This window comes from Anarhichas minor, unplaced genomic scaffold (assembly GCF_050575085.1).
Source record: "Anarhichas minor isolate MPS153535 unplaced genomic scaffold, ASM5057508v1 ptg000074l, whole genome shotgun sequence".
In the NCBI taxonomy this organism is placed as follows: domain Eukaryota; kingdom Metazoa; phylum Chordata; class Actinopteri; order Perciformes; family Anarhichadidae; genus Anarhichas; species Anarhichas minor.
Genome location: NW_027466520.1, coordinates 10,023,095 through 10,041,170, shown reverse-complemented (window position 1 = coordinate 10,041,170; position 18,076 = coordinate 10,023,095). Strand labels below are relative to the sequence as shown.

Sequence of the window (18,076 nt, the reverse complement as noted above, 5' to 3'; positions counted from 1 at the left end):
TGTTTCAACACCCAGCCAGTTTCCACCCCCCCCCCCCCCCCCCCACACAACTACACAAAGTGATTTAATTCAAGATGCGGCGAGTGAACACTACCCATATTTCCAGAGATGTATTGTATCTACAGCCAAGATGAAACCTGCAATTGCTGAAAAGCTGTCAGAAATTGTATCACAGTGACATTATTTCCCTCACTCCATTTTCCCTTTAAGTATGGGGCTGAAAATGTCCTTCTTTACGACTGCATGTACGGGGCCACGGCTGTTTAGTTCAAAATTGTCCCCTATTCAAGAAACTCTGAAGAAAACGTATTACTTTTTTCTTTTTTCTCTTACCCTCTGGGTTGCTCCTTTGCGGTAGTCTTTTGTGCTTCAAAACTCTGCACCGAGGAAAAGAGGACAGTGATTGTTGAGGGTCATATTTAGTATGACTCATAACTTTATCTCCAACTACTTAGATTACACACACACACGCCTCTGAGTGAGCATGCACACACACACACATTATCTTGGGGTTATTGTCATTGTAGCAGAAATCAGAAAGCCATTCATATGAAGGGCCCTGCTGACTCGGCTTATACATGGCGCACCGTGTATTGGGAAATTGGCAAATAATGCTTTCAGTGTGTGTGTGTGCGCGCGTGTGTGTGTGTAGGTGTGTTTGTGTGTGATGGAGACAAGAGGAAGTGAATAGAAACAAGTGAAATAAGCACAAGGCATACAAAGGGAAGAGGGAGAAAGTTAGAAAAGATGGAAAGACATTTTAAAGCTGGATGAAGATGGAGAAAAGATTTCTTTCTTTTCCCCCCCCCCTTGAAGCACAATGTGATTGTCACTTCAAGAGTCTTGTATTGTCAGTCAGAGCGAGTAATATATTCCTGTTGCACTCGACTGCTTGGTACGGCAACCAAAACACTGATGCATCAACGTGTCCAAAAATAATCAGCTTTTTCCGACACAAGTAGCAGCTGAAAAATTGGATTGGTCGATCTTTGTTGTATTGTCCTTCTCTAACCTCTACAAGTCTTTCTTTCATGATGTTTCAACGTGTTTGTCTTTGTTGGCTACAGTTTTAGTCTCACATTCCCCAGGGTCTACCCATTTCACCACCTCCATACTATCCTTCTCCCTTCCAGCTTTTCTTTAACTTTATTTTTAGCCTTTGTTTGCTCCAGCAGCCATGTGCTGTATCCTTCCATACTTTGTGTGCGTGTGTGTGTGTGTGCATGCTGAGCAGGTGGGACTATGTGAGTGTTCGCTGTATGCGTGTATGTATGTGTGATTGCTTTTGTGTGTTTGTTCAGTCTGTGCTAAATGTCAGCCTCTGAAAGAGCAGATGCTGAGTTAAATGCTAATTTGAGCAAATGGTTGACATTGGCTTGATGACAGCACAGAGGTGTGTGTAGGCGTGTACTGTACTTCCACATAAGCAGTTAAATCTACGGTAGTGTGTATAAAAGATGGATAGAGGGATAGTTGGATAGATAGACAGAGCGGTCTAAACTGTCTAATGCCTGCAGCAGCCACAATATTGAATCTTAGCACTTATTAGCTCTGGTTGTTTTTACTTGTGACTGACTCAGTCTTGCCGGTTTGGCTGAGGCCTGAGGCCTGAGGCTTGGAGATGAGAAAGCAGAGGAGAGGAAATGGGAGAGCGAAGGAGAGGGAGATGAATGAACACAATTGGGTCCTAAATGTGACAGAAGCACCAGCTGTTCAGGAGCATCAGAAGTTTATTTTCTTTGTGTTGCTCACTGTAAAGGTTGGAACATCGTGTCACATTGCTTTCATTGGATAATCATGATTTTTGCCTCTAGTAGCTCCAAAAAGTGTGCTGCTTTGCTCGCTGACACTGATGTGTCTGTGTGCTTTAATGCCTCGGGTTTCTTTTTGCGGTGCAATGAAGAATGATGAGAATCCTTTGGGAGGTAACACTCCACTCAAATTACAGAGAATGCTTTGCTGTTGGCAGGCTGCTGTCAGTCCTGTGTTGCTAAATACAGTCAGAGCAGTGAAATCCACAACCTAAAGCATCCCAGGCTACTCATGTAATAACTTAACAGCACAGAATAATTTAATACAGTAGTAGTAGTAGTAGTGGTAGTAGTAGTAGTAGTAGTAGTAGTTGGAGTAAAACTAGTAGTTTTGGCATCAACCTTCACATGGAAGGAGAAATTGTGGCCTCTTATTATATTCTGGTGGCCTGGATTTCATCTACACAATATAAATATTAAGCATTGAGGAGACTGAGCACCTCGCAAAAAACAACACATAACAACTTACAATGCAATTGTATAAATACAGCCTCATTTGCTTTATTGAATTTACAGCAATATGTGTTGCAGAGTCAGCTGCTTACCTGCACATATCGCCGTCCTGCTTTGTTGAGCAGTTGAACTGAAATGTTGGTATCGATCAACAAACCTAACCGATCTCATTTTGTGCCCCCAAGTAGTGCAACATTAAAACATGTTTTTTTTTTTGTATTAACGATTTGTATTGATTTTAAAGCTTGGCACATGTCCACAAAGGTCACAGGCATAGACAGTTCTAAAATACATGGAACAAAATATGTACGGAATTCCACAAAAATGCATCAACAATGACAGTAAATGAAGAGAAAGGCAAACATACAGAGGAGTCTGTCACTTTAAGATCAAATACATTTATGATAATAAAAGCCTTATTACTTCATTGTATTTATTGTAATTTGAGATACAAGAAACATCTACACTTTTACGTATAATGCATTTCAGTTGCTTGTAGTAGTACTGACGTAGTATATGAGTCATACATAACGTCATATAATGACATATTTGTGATCAGATCAGCAGAAGAGTGCTTAATAACCTAAAATGAGCAAAATCTGTAAAAGGTGCGCCCCGGAATGAAGACTTCGACGTGCAGCAAAATTGAGTGAATAGCTATCATCAGCAGTCCAATTTAAGCTCTGACGGTGAAGTCAGCAGGGAAGGATCACCACAGTGTGAGCCTTGTGGGAGAGAGTGGGCGAGGAATAGACCAGGAAGGGGTGATGCTTTGTTTACAGGGCACAATGGAAGGTCAGTTTAAAGTGAGGGAATGAGAGAGGTGAGGAGAAACGGAAAGAAAGTGAGAGAGAGAGAGAGATTTGGAGAGTGAAAAGGGGTGTGGAGGGCCATGATGAAAGGCCATGCAGAAGTGGAGTAGGTGTTGGATGGTCGACAGAGTGAAAAACAGGTGAGACCTGTTACTTACGAGAGGACAATGGAGAGCTACTTTAAAGAGAGAGAGAGAGGTAATGATGCTCAGTGCAGAGGGGCCATTGAAGTCTGCTCTTTGAATTTAGAGAGCGCTCTTGCCTTTGGTCCTTCATGATTCTCTTCTGTGTGTGTTTGTGTGTATTTGGTGGTGGGGGGTTACTTTGAGAGAGTCTTTCGTAGCTGCCAGATATACTCTTTGTTTGTTTCCTGATTCTTTGCTGAAAGCCAAAGCGATATCAACAATGTTTGTTAGAAGTCAAAATATACTTTTACTTCTGTCTTACAGAGAGACAGCTTTCGCTTTTCTATGTTTGTGGCTATTTTAATTAGAAATACCACCCCTGCTGAGATTTTTTTCCCATTTTTTTTTTAAAATAATGTAAAAATACACAGGGAAGGCTGTTGAGCTACCAATTCATCCAATTTAAATTACAGTGCAATGCATGATTACTGCCCCAAATTGTTACACAGGCAATGAATTGATAGAATTGAAGTAAGTCATTACTAACTTACGTAAGCTATTATTGAAGTAAAACATTGCAGGATTTCTCAAGAATCATTTTTCTAGAACCTGCTTGGGTCCACAAAGAAGACGGAGAACACGCATCAGGGAGACTAATGCTGTTTTGGCTTTGATTTGGCTGATAGGTGCTGACAACCACACTTCTCCCTCACCCTTTTTCCAAATGTTCATTAGTTTCTGACTTAATTGAATTTCTGGCAAAACACTGACTTTGGCAAAAGCAAGAATGCAAGCACACAGACACAGACACACACACACACACACACACATATACACACACACACACACACACACACTCTATAACAGTGCTTCTGGCTTTCCCCGAGTGATCACCATTCACAAGGTATTTACACCTTGGTGCTGATTAATGTAGCTGTGTGTGTGTGTGTGTGTGTGTGTGTGTGTGTGTGTGTGTGTGTGTGTGTGTGTGTGTGTGTGTGTGTGTGTGTGTGTGTGTGTGTGTGTGTGTGTGTGTGTGTGTGTGTGTGTGTGACAGTGTAGATAACCATACTGAGACAGTGTGTTTTTACTGCCCTGCAGTGCTGGAATTCAAGAAGCCCTTATAAAAAAGAGAGGAGCTCTTCCATAACAAGCTTTTTACCCCTTTAACAATGTTCCACCAAGTTAAAAGCTGTTTTTATCTTGATATATATGAATTCAAACTATGCTCAGTTTAATACAATAGAAATACATAAATTCAAGTCATTTTGTAAGATTTTACAGTGGCTATGATTACATAACATTTTGGCCTTTAAACCGTTCAATAGGTTGAATTGCTGACACACTTAAGTGAATGCTTAGGCAAAAGCATAACTTTTGTAACCATGCTTTAAAGAAAGGCACCTAAAGTACAAACGTGCATAGAAACAAGAGGTCTTCTATTCCTCTATTGAGTGTATATTTTATCAGCCTAATCAAATTGTTTACAGGATATTCAGCCATGGTTTCTTTATAATGCATGTGATACTTGACTTCTTTCTTTACAGGGCTTTTACAAAGGCAATAAAGTAGTCCATGAATATGAGATCTGAGTTTACAGATGATTACAATCCGTCCTCGGCATTGTGGAGTTTGATTTATGGCTTTTTGCCGGTTACGCCCACAGTCTATCGGTATATATATATATATGGGTTACACTCATTGTCTTTTCGATTCTTCACAGTTCATTTTGTTCGTACGCCCTCTGGCGCCTCGGAGAATAATGCTGCGAACAGCGCAGAGAGTATAAACGCCCCCGTTCATGCTCGGAGCTCACGCGCCGTCTTGCGGAGGCTCGCACTACAGCGCCAAGCACGAGTATGAACACAGCTTTAGACACACATGTCCGAGAATAAAATCTCTTGGAATCATTGGGAAGACACTTCTATTCATAATCCAAAACATATCGGAACTTGGCAACCCATATACACACACACATGGAAACGCTTATATTTTAATTGAAAAATTTGAGTTTTGACACAATGAACCAAATTCCACAACAAGTGTGTAAGAAATGGCAAAGAAACCGTAAAATAAAATGAACCCCCAGTTTTAGTTACATGTCATACATTTCTCATCAGTCCCACAGCAATTAGAGTGGTCGTGCTAGAAAACCACAAGCAGTAATTAACAATATTCCACTGAGCCAATTACCGAGGCAACAGTATCCCTACTTTGCCTTTTTGAACCACAACATAGATAAGACAAATCTTGCCTCTTTCTATATAATATCTTCTTTTGTCATAAAATAGTCGTATTTCTTTATGATTGCTTTATTTTTCCTAAATTTTTCCTCCTATATAATCTAGCATACATCTTTGTTTCCCTTTTGACCCTTTCCATTTCCAATCATTTAACTTCGCTCACAACATGGACCTCATGGGATTGGCAGCTTTTATCAGGCAGTCCAAAAGTGATTGGCAGCTTTTATCACTAGACCAAAGGCTATTAGCTGTATGTGGTTTCGCTAATGTGGCTCTGTTATTTAGAGAAATAAACTATTTGAACTTTGACACATTGCTCTTCTTATCCAAGTTGGAATAAATTAAGGTTACAGGAATGAAGTTTTCCTCATTATAGCCAGGGTTCCCTGTTGAATCACCACAGGTCAAAAAGGTCTTGGCTGCTGTCTCAATAGTCCCAAACGTGCAAAAGAAATGCAATATTTTGTACCCTTTGCTTTTATTATCAAGTGTAATATACTTAATGTAATACTATTTCTGTATTTAATTTACTTTGGATTTACTTCACTCTTTGCTCTTCCATCAAGTGGGTGTGATTTTGACCTATTACCTAAAACTTTTGCTATTGTTTCTCCATATGAAGAGCAACATCTTAAACATTAGCATTACTCTGGATATGGACCTGTTATATGAATGGCTCTGAAACATTTATATTTCAACCAAAACTTTTACACAAGGAAAGCTACAGTTGCAGCTCTGAGTCTGCCAGCAAAAGAATAATTATATGTGATGTTTTCATTATACACACGCATTGACATTCATTCTTTGTTTGTTATTGTATTGTTTACAGGAACAAGATCTCATGACATTTATTTTTTTTATATGAGCAGGCATATCGTAAAAATGTTTTAATGGGCTGAAAGCAGAATTTTTGGCCACAATATCCCAAAGTGAAGATTTCACGGAAGGCCTGCAGCGCTGTCTGTCTAAAATGCACAGCTGCCTCCAGCATGCCCTCTTCTTACTGAATACAATGAATCCTGATTGAGTTTGGGGCACTGGGAGTTCAGCAGTGTTCAGGAATAATACCACACTCTATTTGAGACAGATCCCTTTTCAAGGCAATTCAATATGGAAGTCTTGCAAATTTCAACAAACGGAAGAACACTTATAGTCTCTTTTGAAAAAGAAAAGAAAAAGTATAATAGCGTAGCAAAAATAAAGCTTCCTTTTGCCATTTGGCTCAGTGCAGCACCTTTTATTTGTATCACTTGCTACAGTGATCAAAATATCATCCCAAATAGAGCTGTTGACGAACATCTCTTGCATTCTGGGATTGTGATGTTTCGCTACATCTAGTCCTTGTGCATCAATGTGTGTTTATCAGTGTTGTTCTTTGATGTCCATATCAAATCAACTAAACTAACCTTTCTTTCTGTTTAAATAAATAAACCATGCTTTTGAAGCCTTTGCTTATTCATATTTTTTAATAGACTGAAGCTCAAGAATGTGACTGAGCCTATCTACATTTATGCTGTTGACTTTTGTTCAGCATCACTTCCCACTACATCTCATCCATCCAATCACTGCCTAAGTTCACTGTCCTGCCTCTTGCCATTCACAAGTTTGTCCTTTCCCTCATTTTCTGTGTTGCTTATTTCACATGCCAGCATCGGAACAACAGCCGCGCTGGTGAAGACTTGATGACTCATGGCTCCCCACCGGGGCACACTCAGACACCCCCCCACTGAGAGCGCTACTCCAGACAGAAGTGTTTGCCAAAACTTCAGTCATATTTTTTCAACTTATTAATACCAAAGTCTCTTCATACTGAGCTCCCTTTGGTCCTTACTCTTCTACTTCCACTTTCAGATTTGGCAGGGACTCCCTCACATGGCCCTTATCTTTAACCATCTGACAGGCCGACAACACCAATCAATATGTTTCCCATCTAGCCTAGATTGATTCATAGTTATGGGACTTTTACATGGTGGGCGTTATCTTGTGATCTCTGAAAGTTGATGATGTCTAGCAATGTGTCCAATGTGTTGCTACAGGCATGGCAAGCTCTCTAACAATCAGTTCTTGTTCAAGGTGAGGGAGAATGAGTGCACTGTGCTTGCGCCTTGGTCAGAGTGCTGCGCGATTGCATTGTTAAACTGAATTTAAATGATTTCATGCCATTTTAGTATTTCACTCCATGTTTCTTTTCCTCTGACACTCGCTGCTTCCAGAATCTAAAGATGACAGGGTTTTTCTTACATTGAAAAATAATTGGCCCTCCTCCAAAGAGGTTTTAGCCAATGTCAAAGAACTATCACCGGCACCAAAATGACAAGAATTGAGAATAGAAATACCAACTCTTATCCTGAGGGAAAATGTAACTGCCACCTTGACAATGGTTAAAACTATAAACCAGTACAAAAATACCACATTCTTAACAATACCATATTCTGAACAGACATATTACATTACAAACACTAACACATTATAATATAATATAATAGCAAAAAGGAAAATTTGCATTTTGTAATATAAAACGGCAAACTTGGGGGGTTGGGGTCAGCGTCCAAGGGTATCAGGTGTACAATGCCAAATGTAAACAAAAACCATGGCTGACCATGAAAAACCGATCATGTTAACTGTCGGAGTAAGCAAGCGTAGTCACCCAACAAAGACCCATTCTGAGCCATAAAAAACCCTGGAGATCGTTTTCAATTGTTAGCCTTCTGGTTAACATGTCTTGTAGGTTTCAGAATTCAATATGCATTTACAATTACGGCCTCTTTTGATGCTGTACATTGCTGTTATTATGGGCTTGATTCCATCTGGGGAAACATACAGAAAAAGATGCCTCCAGGGGCCACAGGAATTTACAGCAAGATAAGCAGGTATGAAAAATGGTCAAAGGGATGGATGGCTTTCTGATAATGTCTCGTGAACATTAGCGTGCACTTGCAATCTTGCTTTCAGTCACTCGTTCATCTACTTTCATAGAGTGTATTTACACACAAGCACACATTTTGGCACACGACATATGATCGTGATCAATGTGATCAATGGGTAATAATGAAAGACCTTTTCTTAAATGTCACAAATTAGATTCAGTTTCGACATAAGATGGGGCAAATGTTCAAGTTTCTTTTCAGTAAACACTTTAAATGGATTTGAAATGGCCTTTAACAGAGCTGTATTTAACATCCAGAGCATTAATATAGCAGTAAAGAGAACAAATTGAAGAAAAACACCTCTTTTGTGTTGTCAAACAATGTGTATCACTAACGCACTGTAAACTGTGAACATTGCATCGTGAATGGCAGCAAGGGAAATGGCGTCCCCTTATTGACACACATTTTGAAAAATACCTTTATTTGCTCTGTACAGCCATGATGCTATTTCAAATAGTTTAGAAGCAAAAAGGGATACAGACCTATATTTAGTGCCTATTACTTCAAGGACTGTAGCTGAACTTTATTGTGTTTTGTAGGACTTTGCCATCAATTCTTTTTTTTTTTCTTATATTGTGTGCTTGCATTGCAGCTATGGTCCTAGATCTGTAAATGTCACCAAGCTGTAACATTATCAAAGCCAGGGGTTTGACTCTACACCCAATATATATGGGGCGAAGTCCTGTAGCTCAGTGGTATCGGCGGTTTGGATAGCTAGTCCATGCCGATGTGTCCTTGAGCAAGACACTTAAGCTGCACACTGTGTCAGCGGTGTATGAATGGGTATGAATGGTTAGATAGTCCTGATGGGCAGGTGGCACCTTGCATGGTAGCCCCTGCCATCAGTGTATGAATGTGTGTGAATGGGTTAAGGATGACATGACATGATGACTTATTTTTTTCCTGTTCGTCTACAGGTGTTATATAAAGTTAATCCTAGCAGTTGATAGCATATCCTAGTGCTGAAATGGCCTGTAATCCACTACAACCTCCTCGCTGACTCATGTCAGCTGAAGACCAATACTATTACAGTATTCATGAGCTTGTTTTGCTGTACGTCTCTTTGGATTTTGTGCTTGTGTGCACTGTGCAGCAACTTGACTGACAGACAGTATAACCTTGTAGTATGAATGTCAAAGTGAAGTTACCTCGGCCATGTACATGTGTCCGGGAGAGGGAAAGTGGGAGGTCCCACAGGAAGCCTCCAGTTTTTTTTCTTTGCCTACTGCCTCAGGCAGAACATATTGCAACACAAAAAAAAAAACCACACATTTAAACATATATGATGACCAAAAGAAAACATCCTCCTCTGTTTATGTTTTCTCCAAACACTCCCTGTATACAATTGTAATGTGTTAAGCATGCATTATCTGTGAATTCTATAAACGCAGCAAAGTTTGTAAAATATCTCATTCATTACACAAATCTAAATGACCGTGTGTAGCTTTATATACCAAGTGGTTCAAATGGAAAATGTAGCCGAGAGATTATTCAGAAATCTTTAACATCTTTGACTCTAACAAACTGTACAAGCTGGATAACTGTTGAACTGAACATCTAAGTCAAAGTAATAATAGGAATACCAGTCGTTCGCTTGCTGCACAATCCTCTCTTCACCAGGGCCGCTACGCTTCAGCCAACATTTTCTAACCATATCGGCAGAATAATGCGTCACAGGTTTTTGGAGTTTTTATCAAGTGGACAAATTATTTCTGAAAAAATGATCTCTGATGTAGTCTAAATAGAAAAACATTATTCATTAGTGACTGGAGCGCACTGAGTGACAGTTCCCCCATTTTCACAGTCTCGTAAAGTCTTTAACAGTGGCTTAGATTATTAATGGGACTTAATCACATTCACACAGACATTTTCAGCAAAAGTGGATATTATGTGAATGAAGCCTTTCATGTAAAATGGTGATATACAACCGTAACTGATGGCATCTGCACAGCCATCAGCCACTATTAAATCCCACTTCCACCAATAACGATAGATTGTAAAATATCCCATCTCCGCCACCTCTGGTCTCCGTTTGATTTCGGTTGGCATGTGTGTTTTTGCGTGCATCTGTATGCCATGTATAGGTATCTTAGCCAGGTTTGTGTGTATTTATCTGGGTCTAAAATTTCAATAACATTTGACACATTTATTGTCAAAGATTAAGTACAGTATACTGTGCACCAAATTACTGGAATAGAGAGGAACACAACAAGGTTGGCCATCTGAAGTGTCAATGAGGTGAATGCATTATCTGTCTCTGTGTAATTGCGAGAGGCTGTCAGCCACAGGCCACAGTGGCATATGACAGTGTTACCCTGAGGTTCTGTCCTTCCTACTTCATTAGTTCACTCAGCTTCACCGTGTCACGCCAAGAACACAGAACACCTCTCCATTCCAGCAGGACCAGTTCATGGTTAATGGCTCTGGACATGTTTAATTTTGTGGTCTTGGCTTTATTATGTAGGCTACAGTATAGAGCTTTGCAAACCAAACGCTACACAGGTATGGTTTTAGAATTGGACTTCTGGAGACTGGGGCTCTGGAGTCGATGTTTCAGAGTGCCTCTGGCACCCTTGCAGATAATAGTATTACATCAACTGTAAAACCTTTGGTCATGATCAGATAGAACATTGTTTCTGTTGCTCAAACACAAAGCACCGTTCACAGCATTGCTGGTAATGATCAAAATGAGTTTAAAGGGTGCAATGTGAGTTGCATAACCGTGTTTTCCAGCACAATGTGGAAAATAAATATAAAAATACAAACAAGAAATTTAGAAAGTAGCTCAGTTTGCATTTTGCAGAAAACATAGCATATTCCAAGTGTCCTTACTGGGTGATGTAATTCATGTGCAATAAACTATTTAAGTGAAATAATACAAGAGTCAATTAACAGCATTCCTGCTTAGCCCTGTAGAGGAGACTGGGGTTAGTCTTGTGAGACTCAATTAACTCCATGTTAACTGTGTCTCACATAGCTGGCCTGATCTTCACATGTAATCTAATTGGCCAAAGCTGTTCTCACGGTCCACCGTTCATGAACTCTCACGCTTTATACTACGTCAGTTGCTCTGTTACATACACCCACAAATTAATGTAGAACTTGCACAACTACCATAATACACAAATAGAATGGATTCATATATTGTAATTATTATACCCATGTGTTTCATCCCAGCTATGGCAATTTCAGACCTCATTCCCACCACAATTGAACAGGCAGGAATTCTGATTTATTATTTTTCCTGATCGTATCATTATAAATCCCACCTTTACAGCATTTCATTCAGATTTTATGGGCTGCCGTGACTGTGACTCATTTGGCCATAAATTCAGCCCTCAAATTCTTATTCTTATTTTCTCTACAGACTTATTAGTTCATTTCTTCCTTCGCTCTTCTCTTTGTGTCGTGCACAAGAGTGTGGTTTGTTTCACTCTCTGTGTGTGAGTGTTCATGGAAATTGAAGTGTAAATGTGTGTGTGTGTGTGTGTCCGCTATGCATATTTGAAGAACAAATAAGTGCCAGTGAGCTCTTAACACTTGCACAGATGCACTTTTTTTTCTTCTACAACTACGTTTGAAAAGTCATACATGTCATTAGCTGTCTTCAAGTGGGCTGAGAGACTGAGAGAGAAAGAGAGGGACAGAAAATGAAGGAGAGAGAGTAATTATGATCACAAGGAGGGTGAGAAGAAGAAGTTTCTCACCCAACAGAATCTCTCTTTACTATCTTCTAGTGTATCCCTCTAAGCTTTTTACCTCTCTACTATCACTCTGCGCCTCCCTCATTGGTTTTTCCTTAGCCCTCTTTTTTTACAATATACATCCATCTTCCTTCCTATAGTCGTCATCACATACCTCTTAGTCTCTTCCTTTATACCGTCTTTATTTCCCTCTATTACGCAATGTTTTCCAGGCTTAGTGACCCATATCCCTACTGTCCTAATGCCCTGCCCATTTATCTAGGAGACATCTGGGCTAACACAGACATGTGCACACAAAAAGAAAAATACGTGGTGAAAGTGGAGCTGGAAAGGGTTTAAGGAGAAGTAGGAGGGAATGATGCATCGTTTCTGTTTCAAACAGTATTAGAGGACATATCCCATCATTTCCTGGTGTTTCATGGAAGCATGGTAGTCTCTGGTCATTCCACTTTAGAAGAAGCATGCCAAAAGCTACCCTATGACAAACAGGCACTACATAAAAAAAACAAAAAAACATTAACAATACTGAAGAACAACATCAGAGGTTTTTAGAGGATTAATATATGCAAAGCACTCTTTCTTCTTGACACATTAGAGAAGAAGTTCCCTCCTCCCACAAATGAACGTGCATTCATTTGAAAAAAAATACACTGTTTTGCATATCTAAGAAGAAGAAGAAGAACAGAAATGTGTTTTCATCTGTTTTCACATTTGAAACAAATCAAAAAAAGAGAATGCTTTCATGCCTTCATTTGTAGCCATGTATGTCCTCTCTAATGAGAACTTTCACTTCACCCCCCACAGAGTAGTACTTATCTGTTGCCTGGATGCTGAGTAAATATGACTTTTCTTTCACAGCGGCAGCCACTGTAGCAAAGTACTACTCTCTCCCCAAGGTTCAGGGCAAACACATCTGGCTCAGCGAGAAATATTGTCTTCTACCAGACAGGCAAACATTTCATCTCCCATATTGGAGCGCAGCCGAAATTGAAAGTCTCATTCAGAGATGATGCCTCCTCCTCCCCCTTTTTTTTTTTTTCACCATTGACTTTATTTTATATTCACTTTTTTCTCTTTTTACGCTCCTCCACTATTTACCCCATTCCCAAATTACCTCCAAATTACCCCTGAAGTCAAATCTAATGATGGTGTTTCAAAGCGCAAATTACATCCATCATAAATTGTGGCCTGGATCCTGTTATGCATATGGTCAGGAGGCTGTCTAAAACCTGTGGAGCTCTAATTGATGCAAATGAGATAATAGCATTAAGTTGATAAAGCCGTCCGTACATGATCATCTGGCTGTGCCATTGTTTTCCTATTTGGAGAGCGGTGGGGCCTAACATGGCCCACCGCTCGAAATTTGCCACAAAGAGCTGCGCTCAAAGTTCAAATTATTTCAACTTTGACCTCGGTTGCTGCTGACCTTTTCAAAGTGCAACCAATGAGATAAGAGCTGTGTGTGACTGAGCCACTTTTTGATGACTTATACCTGCGCTGTGCTTTGCCTCTGCCTCTGCAAGTGTATGCACCGTGCTCTGCGCTCTTCCTCGCTGGGAGCCAAGATCGAATTCCTTATCATCTGAAGGCAGCTTAACTGTTCATTAGATTACCTTGTTGTAATTGTTTTCTATTGCTTCTCAGATAAACCCTTAACCTGTCCAATTTAAAATCAATCAGTCTTATTGGATGCTATTTAATATTGGTTTATTAGATCTTGTTTATTTAGAGTGGGGGCGACACGGTATGAAGGTCACCTGGACGTCAAGAAACACACACGCCTTTCTCCTCATGTTAAAACAAATTAAACACATGCAACATGCAGTAAAGTTCAATTAAAGTTCAGTGGTCTCACATTATACATGTAGCCAAGATAACTACGCTCACACCTGTGTACATGTGTGTTTGTGCGTATGTGCATCAGTCTGTATATGTGTGTGTGTGTGTGTGTGTGTGTGTGTGTCAATTGCCACCTCTCCTCATTAAAGGTAAACTGAGGCGAGGCCTGGCCGTTTGTTGGGTTGGTAATTGATGTGCGCAGCTCAGTGGGATACAAGGTTTAATTCCTCAGCGTTAACAAACAATATATCACACATGCACTCATACACACACTCGCACAAACACACTGCGAAGGAGACATAAATCAAAATCTAAGGGCCTGCCACTGCCTGCCTTACTGCAATGACAATATCATGCCACCGCTCCCTCTCTCTGTTTTTCTTTCTCAATCTTTCTTTCAATCTCCGTTAATCCCTCTCTACCTACGACTGTAGTTACACTATCGGTGCACATATCTCCTCTCTCTACCCCTCAGTTCAATTCCACTTTGACTGCAATTACAATATCACAGCACTGCTCGTCTCTCCCCTACTCTGTCTGACTCTCTGTCTCTCTCCCTCAATCCCTTTCAAGCTCTCTCTGAACAACAGATGGTCACCTCATCCCTCCCACAGATAGAGGGATAGAGAGTCAGAGAGAAGGCTGATGGGGGAGGAAGGATAGAAAGTGGAGCAATCGACTGAATGTGTGTCGAGAGAGAGAGAGAGAGAGAGAGAGAGAGAGAGAGAGAGAGAGAGAGAGAGAGAGAGAGAGAGAGAGAGAGAGAGAGAGAGAGAGAGAGCATATACATACATAAACACAGAAAACACACTACACACACCATACCCATGCAGAGAATTTAGATTAGAGCACTCTTGACAAACACTCAAATACACACAACATGCACGCAAAGAAGCGTTCCAGAATTCGCCTGCACAGATTGCATCCTGATCCCACCTGATGGCATCGGGTCAGATAATTACTTTAAGCATGATTTACATATGAATCACTAAAAGGAGATTTTGGGTGGGGAATGGAGAGGAGGGGGAGAAAGATGCAGAGGGAAAGAGACGATTGGAAGATGAGGGAGAGGCGTAGTGGCAGATTGAAGTGCAGCGTGGTGTAGGATGAGATGGAGGTGACACAAGGTGAATTACAGCGGCACTGGAGAGGGGAAACCAGGCCAAGCTTCCGTCGCTCTCGATTTTTGCTGGCTAGCAGGATTTCTGACCACCCCTCAACCCCCCCCCCCCCTGTGTCCCCTATCACCCCTCAAATTGGTATTCATGGTGTATTGTGGTGGTCACTTCATAATTGAGCCACAACCGGTGATACAGAATGATGAGCGAGGAGGAAAGAGGGAGAACGTGAGAGGGAGACGAGTACCCGATCATGGCACTAAAGCATTAAATAGTGGGGGTGCTATTTAATAGCATATTGTTGCTGAAAGTGCAGATTTGATCCCGGAGACAAAATATAGTCGAATCAAAACATTGTTATGGTGGAGATCCTAGCAGAACGTTGACCAATAATAGGATGATCATTCACTCTAAAAGGTTTATGACATGTGCATGAGAAAAGAACAGTGGGTTTTGTCAAGGCTGCCTCTTTCAGGGCACCAGTAAACTTAATGAAGCATACTGCTCATGGGAGACAGCATTTGCCCCCCTCTGACAAGCTCTATCTTCCAACCGTGTGTTTCATTACACGAGTGATAGTACGCTGAACACAAAGCAGGCACACGTCGAACGGAGACTTCCGCCTCAGCAGCAACTCTTTACCACTGGATGGATAAGTGGTGGGAACCAGAAGTTTAAAGTTAGTTAAATGGCATTTTATATTTATATTGACATTGAGTGTACTGTAGCTGTGAACAATTGTATTTATTATTATTAAAGCATTTCATTTCCGTTAAACTACACTGCAGGTTATGCGTGATTTAACATTGTCTTATCACAGTAATTAAGTTTGTACTATTAATCAGCCGAAATGAAATGGGCAGTTCTGTATCAGTTGTACCACACACTAGTGTTGCAAAACAGTGAGCCTTCTCTCATGTTTAGGTCATTACACTCTTTTAGACTGAGGCAAACATCTACAGGGGAAATCGTAGTGTATTTTTGGTTGGAGGGCAATTCTTTTCACTATTATTATTATGAGGAACACTGCGAGATTAATTTGTACTGCCTGAAGCTAAGGCATGGTAATTTGTAGGGATGACTCAGTATTCACAGCAGTGTTGTCATCTTCTCATCAGCTTTATTGACACAGAATGATGATACAAGATCCTGCAAAGTGTAAAGAAAAAATACCTAATATGTTTTCGGGTACTGAAATACAGCTGCTGAATACAGATGGGGATAACAATATTGAACAAGGGACACTGTAATAAAAACCTAAATGGCAAAGATAAAAAAAACTGCAGGACCACTCTTAAAGGGGCAGACCAATACAGCATGTAGTAAATGTCAATGTTGTGTGGATTAATATGTTTTTATTGATGGGCATTTGGGTTTAATGGATGAATCGGGTCATTTTAGCCCACTGTATCAAGATCATGAAGCATAGGAGTTCAGTTTAAACTTCACTCTGTTTTGTCCACTAACTGCCATTCAAATTGAGTGGGCTGTTGGGTAAAGCTTATGTAGACTTGTACATCTTGTTTGTCCAGTGATTACATTATCATGTTTATTTACAGTATGGTACCCACTGTTAGCTTTGTTTGCTTTTTGGGAATGCGTGTTATTATAACATAAATTACAGGAATAAGAGGTTGTAAAATATCTAGAACCACCTTTAAGTCTGATGAGAATACACTTAAAATTGCCTAGATATATGTGCAATGAGCCCATCCAGCATGAATCTCTTGGAACAATGATAACTTTCCAAGTCTATTGTTTCGCTGACACACATTCTGGCAGACATCCAGCACAGAGGAAAAACAGTCTCTAAAGAAAGCCACAGAAGTGCTTCTAGGAACTTACCGGTGCAGATTTCCCCCTTACGAACGCAACATTACATTGAATTTGTTCAGGAGATTTGCCAGGATCTGTATAGTGCTTACCCATCTTTAGAAATCTGCCACTCTCTACAGAGCTTCACATCAGCAGACGTTTGATCAGCAGAAATGACTTTATTGCTGATGTCAGTTTTTGAGTTATTGCTGCCTGATTGTGTTCAATAAATAATCTATAGGGACTAATTACATGGGGCTGAGATTGGGTATTGATAATTCCCTGCGCCTAATGATGTGTGAGAAGTTGGGGGTGTGTGTTCGTAGGTGTGTGTTTAAGAGGTGGGGGAGCAGGTTTACCAGTTTCTAAAGTCTGACATCATCATGCATGTGGGTGTGTCCGTGTTCGCTCCTGTTCTTTAAATAGCTCAGGCTTTCTAAATCCATCCTTCATGATGGACAGTTGGAAGTGAAATAGGCCAGTTTTAATTTGCTGCATGGATACCCTCCTCGGTTCTCCCTGGGGCTCTCTGCTTACCACCTCTCCTGTTAAACCAACACACTCTCAGCAGCACGCACACACCAACAGTGCATCCACGCTCACACAGAAACCTGTGCTGCTCACTTCCTGTATGTACATCTGCTTTGCACTGACATGCAGATGCATGCACACATTTATGCAGATAAAAACACACCTGCATGCAGATGTGTGTTTGTACACGCGCAACCTCGGATGGATCTCAGGAGGTGCCCTATTTAGATGAAATGAGTCAGAGATGTCATTACTACTGTCTAGACTCTTTATCACTTTTTAGAGGATATGCTCTGCTTGAGAGGCAGGAGGAACAGACAAAGTGAGCAGGGAAGTGAAAACATTGACAGTGACACAAAGCAGGGTACAGTAGAAAGTATGAGGAAGAGAGAAGTCAGAAAATAAGTCAGCGAGAAGAAGAGAAGCTGTGTCACATTCAGTAGACAGTCCTGTGTCATCATATTAAACGGCATGTAAGCCTTTATTCTCAGTAGAGCTCTCCCCAGATTTCTCATATAATCACCTCGCAATAGCATCACCATGACTGTCATGTCTGCAGGTCTGATCTGAAGACATTATACAGATTGTATAGTACACTTACTAAAAAGTAGATGTGGACACAGTGAAGTCCATTTTTACAATCCATGAACTATTTCCCCCCCCCGAGATAAATCCTGTAATACTATTATCATGTACTT

General features: G+C 40.5%; 1 protein-coding gene across 1 annotated transcript in view; it reads left to right on the top strand.

Annotated features, from left to right (window-relative positions):
• The window catches only part of cntnap2a (contactin associated protein 2a), a 277,910-nt gene that overhangs the window by 31,081 nt on the left and 228,753 nt on the right, over positions 1 to 18,076 (top strand). The window lies entirely within an intron of this gene.